Raw genomic sequence first — 5,481 nt, forward strand, 5'->3', positions numbered from 1 at the left:
TGTCACTCCACTCTTCACAAGAGAAAAGCTGAACCAATGGTAAAATCAACTCTTCTTAGATTCATTAGTGAATGGAGGTCACAGGGCAAACTGCAGCCCCCAAAACTGGAGAGACGGGCAAATGCAGAGAATCAGTAGACAAGGAGCAGAAGCCTCAGAAAAGAGGAAAACAAACCGTGCTTGACTTACTGCTGGAGGCTGAGCATGGACTAGCTTGAGAGTTAAAAACTCCTGGGGCGGAGCGGGGGGGGCCTTCCCTGATGGCGCAGTGGTTGAGAGTCTGCCTGCCGATGCAGGACACAAGGGTTCGTGCCCCGGTCCGATTAGATGCCGCGGAGCGGCTGGGCCCGTGAACCATGGCCGCTGAGCCTGCCGCGTCCGGAGCCTGTGCTCCGCAACAAACTCCTGGGGAAAAATCGGCCCGGATGTAGAGCTGGAGGTGCCTGAAGGCGTGTCTGACGCGGAGCTGGGCGGGGTAGAGAGTAGGGGACAGTAGTCGTGGGGATGGTGGGAGAAGGAGGAGGGGTCGGCAATCACTTAAAATTGGTGCCGAAGCAGGACCAGAAGTCTAAATTCCAGGAGGATGAGAGAGTGCTGTGCTTCCGTGGACCTCTTCTTTATGAAGCAAAGTGTGTATAGGTGGCCATAAAGGATAAACAGGTGAAATACTTTATACATTACAGTGGTTGGAATAAAAATCGAGATGAATGGGTTCTAGAAAGCGGAGTACTCAAATACGCGGACACCAATTTGCAGAAACAACAAGAACTTCAAAAAGCCAGCCAGGAGCAGTATGCAGAGGGGAAGATGAGAGGGGCTGCCCCTGGAAAGGAGACTTCTGGTCTGCAACAGAAAAGTGTTGACGTGAAAACAAAAAAGAACCAACAGAAAACACCTGGAAATGGAGATGGTGGTAGCACCAGTGAGACACCTCAGCCTCCTACAAGAAAAGGGCCCGAGGAGACCCGATTGTTGAAAATGAGGAAATATTCATGAACAGAGTTGAAGTTAAAGATTCCTGAAGAACTAAAACCATGGCTTGTTGATGACTAGGACTTAATTACCCGGCAAAAACAGCTCTTTTATCTTCCTGCCAAGAAGAATGTGGATTCCATTCTAGAGGATTTTGCAAATTATGAGAAATCTCGAGGAAACACAGATAATGAGTATGCTGTTAATGAAACTGTGGCAGGGATAAAGGAATACTTCAGTGCAATGTTGGGCACCCAGCTACTCTACAAATTTGAGAGACCACAGTATGCTGAAGTTCTCGCAGATCACCCCGATATGCCTACGTCCCCGGTGTACAGAGTGCCACAACGACTGAGATTATTTGTACGTATCGGAGCAATGTTGGCCTATACACCTCTGGATGAGAAGAGCCTTGCTTTATTACTGAATTATCTTCATGATTTCCTAAAATACCTGGCAAAGAACTCTGCAACTTTGTTTAGTGCCAGTGATTATGAAGTGGCTTCTGAATACCATCGGAAAGCTGTGTGAGGTGCTTATACTCACTCATGTTTGGATCTCTGTAAACACATCTTTGTTTCTTAGTGCTTCTCTTGTACAAATGATGCACTTTGGAAATGTTAGTGTATAACAGAAGTGATGTTTGTTTTCTGTTTGATTTTAAACAGCAAATAAAAGGGGTTACAGCTCCTTTTTTCTTTTCTTTTCTTTTCTTTTTTTTCATTTCAAAGTTGCTACCAGTGTATTCAATGATGGACAACAGAGAGACGTACTGTAGAGTGTTTTATTGCTTAGTTGACAAAGCTGCTTTTGAATGCTGGTGGTTTTATTCCTTTGACACTACACACTTTATAATATGTTAATACTATATGACAAAATGCTAGTTCCTAGTGCCTAAGGTTCCATTCAGTGTGTATAACTGAACACACTCACCCGTTTGTGCTCCCCCTTTTTTTTATGGTGCTGACAGTAAAGACCCCGTCCTTTGCAAGTCCTCTATGTTGTTCCTTAGGCATTTTATCTTTGCTCAGATTGTCAGAGAATGGTGGCTTGTTTCATGGTTTTCGTATTTGTGTCTAATGCATATTTTAACATGATAGACGCCATACATTGTGTAGCTACCGTTTTCTGGAAAAGTCAATCTTTTAGAAATTGTTTTTCAGAACTTCAATAAATTTTTTCTCTAAATTTCAACAAAACAAAACAAAACAAACCTCCAAAACTCCTGGGGACCCAGTCTTAGCGGGGTCCTCCTACTTTCTTGAGCTTTTCACACAGGTGCCCCACCAGAAGGAAGAGAAAGTTTCCTTCCCGTTTAGACACAGGGAGGTGAAAAGTAACCATCTGAAATACACTGAGAGTGTTCTGTTTAAAAAAAAAAAAAGCCTGCTTTCAAGGGGAATTATTTTAGCCAAGTCTACTGTGACCAGCTCAAAGGCGATTAGACAACTCAGCCCCCTCAAACCTTCCTGTCATAAGGGGAGGAAAAACAGAGGGACAGAGGCTAAGAAACTCCTCTGAGGGTCACAGTCCAGAGGTTCAGGCTCAATAAAAAGAAAAAACAAACCCTGAAATTTAATTTTAAGATTATTGAATGTTTCCCCTCCACAAAGCCTTCCACCACACCCATACGACTCCAGTGGATTACAACTCTATTTAAGAGAGAGTTTCTAGGGAAACCCAGAGACAACAAGGAAGACAAAAAATGAAGATACTGGAAGAAATCAAAGCCTCTGACACCTACAGGGGCAGCAAGCATTAAACACAGACTAACTCTTAACCAGATAAACATGACACTTCATAGTAAAAGATTATTTATCTCAGCTCCTGTTATCTGATACATCATGTCCAACTTTCTACAAAAAGTATAAGGGAAAAAAAAAGCAGGAAAAACACAATCTGAAGAGACAGAGTAAGCTTGAGAACAAGATTAAGATGTGACAGAGAATCTGGAATTATCAGACTAGGTGAATACATGACATCATGACTTCATCAAAACCCATAGAACTGCATAACATAAACAGTGAATTCTATTCTACAAACTATTACAGCATTTGGTTAATATTAACGTATCAATATTGGCTCATCAATTGTTACAGAGGTACCACACTAGCCTAAGATGTTGAAGATAGGGGAAACTGTGTGGAGGAGAAGAGGCCTGTGGGAAATCTCTGTACTATATGCTCTATTTTCCCATAACTAAAGTCTACTATATTTTTAAAAATACACATTTGTTCATTCATTCAGAAATATTCATTGAGTACCCACCCATGCCAAGCACTCTTGTAGGTTTTGGAGTGAGTAGAGTATATGACACAAGCCAAGTTCCTGCTGTCCTCTGGAGCTTGTGTTCCAGTGGGTGGGGAGGTTGGGGTGATAGTGGTACGAACTATAACTAAACAAGATAACTGCAGAGTGACATGAAGACAAAACAACAGGTGGTGAGCTGGAGGCTTCCTGGCTGGTCTGGGAGGAACTTTCTCAGCTGAGGACATCTGGGCTGAGATCTGAGCTATGAGAAGTCTGAGGCCAAGAGTTCCTAGAGGGTGGGGATACAAAAATAGTTATTAATTACGAAGGGAACCAGAGTAGCTTTACAGTGACAAATACTGGCAGAGGTCGTCTTAACCAAGCAATGCAATCAAACACCATCAACGATGGAACAAAGTCAAATTCCACACCACTCAACAGGGAGCAATACCATATCTGTGACACTTCTGTCAAATGTGTGTAACCAGAGAGAGGGACATTCTCCAAAATCTCTGGCCCTAGTCTCCCAAAGTCACGGAGGTTAAGTTGTGACGGTCAAAGTCTGAGGAATCATTCAAGACTAAAGGAAACTAAAGAGACATGACAACTAAATGCAATCTGTGACTTTGAGATAGATCCTTTTTTTTTTGCCCTGTTTAATCTATTTTATACTCATTAGCTTGCATCGGCCAATCCCAAACTCCTAGTTTATCCCTAGCTCCAAGCCCCCTCCAACTTTCTCCTTTAGTAACCATAAGCTATGTCTTTAAGCACTTTAAATTTAGTTTCACTATTTGAAAAATATTGTATTATTTTTAAGAACTATCCGTTGATTATATTCTACTTTAAATGTATTAGTTTTTAACCCTTTTATTCCTATTTGCAGTACTTTATTTTTTCTAATTTTTTTAACATCTTTATTGGAGTATAATTGCTTTACAATGGTGTGTTAGTTTCTGCTTTATAACAAAGTGAATCAGTTATACATATACATATGTTCCCATATCTCTTCCCTCTTGCGTCTCCCTCCCTCCCACCCTCCCTATCCCACCCCTCCAGGTGGTCACAAAGCACCAAGCCGATCTCCCTGTGCTATGCGGCTGCTTCCCACTAGCTATCTACCTTACATTTAGTAGTGTATATATGTCCATGCCTCTCTCGCACTTTGTCACAGCTTACCCTTTCCCCTCCCCATAGACCTAGAGTCTGTCATACAGAGTGAAGTAAGTCAGAAAGAGAAAGACAAATACCGTACGGTAACACATATATATGGAATTTAAGGAAAAAAAAATGTCATGAAGAACCTAGGGGTAAGACAGGAATAAAGACACAGACCTTCCAGAGAGATGGATCCTTTTAATCAGAGAGGGCATGACCAGTGACACTTGAAGAGGGTCAGAGGATTAGACGGTATTCACGTATCAAAGTTGAGTTCCTGATTGTGAGGCTGTATTGTAGTTTATATAGAAGTGTGTTCTTGTTTGTAGGAAATAAACACAAAAGTATTTAGGGGTGACGGAGGCACCAGAAAATGGTTCAGAGATAAAGGGCTCTGTACTGTAGTTCAACTTTTCTGTAAGTTTGTGATTGTTTAAGAATAAAATTTTATTGAAGATGTACCAAGAAGGAAGCAGCGAGGTAATACAATTTTGGGTCTTTGTGGAAAGGTATGAGCTGGAATTATACATTTGCGTATCATCAGCATAGAGCTGAAATGTTAAATAATCAATTGTGTGGGGTCACCTAAAGAACAGATGGAGAAGACAGATGAGCACCGGGCCCCTGGGTCTCACCAATGTTTAGATGGCCAGGAGGGAAGCAAGGCAAAAAAAAAACAAGCAAAAAAAAGTCATACGTGGTCAGTGTGGTTGGGAGGAAACCAAGAGACTAGATGTCATGGAAGCTGAGAGAAGAGAATTTCTTGATCACTTCTGTTGAATGTGTTGAGGGATTAAGTAAGACTAACTAGTGACCAGGGCTTTGCCACTCAGAGGCTGCCGGTAATCTTTTTTTTTTTTTTTTTTTTTTTTGCTGTACGCGGGCCTCTCACTGTTGTGGCCTCTCCTGTTGCAGAGCACAGGCTCCGGACGCGCAGGCTCAGCGGCCATGGCTCGCGGGCCCAGCCGCTCCGCGGCATGTGGGATCTTCCTGGACAGGGGCACGAACCCGTGTCCCCTGCATCGGCAGGCGGACTCTCAAACTCTGCGCCACCAGGGAAGCCCTATCGGTAATCTCTTGATAAGAGCTGTCTCAGTGGAG

The 5,481-nt window shown here is 42.7% G+C and overlaps 1 pseudogene; it reads left to right on the forward strand.

Moving 5' to 3' along the window:
• Positions 1 to 486: 486 nt before the first annotated feature.
• On the forward strand, positions 487 to 1,812 carry LOC113617661 (mortality factor 4-like protein 1 pseudogene; annotated as a pseudogene).
• The last annotated feature ends 3,669 nt before the right edge of the window (positions 1,813 to 5,481 follow it).

Source organism: Aethalodelphis obliquidens, unplaced genomic scaffold (genome assembly GCF_003676395.1).
Source record: "Aethalodelphis obliquidens isolate GAN/ISIS:26980383/991018 unplaced genomic scaffold, ASM367639v1 scaffold1, whole genome shotgun sequence".
In the NCBI taxonomy this organism is placed as follows: Eukaryota; Metazoa; Chordata; class Mammalia; order Artiodactyla; family Delphinidae; genus Aethalodelphis; species Aethalodelphis obliquidens.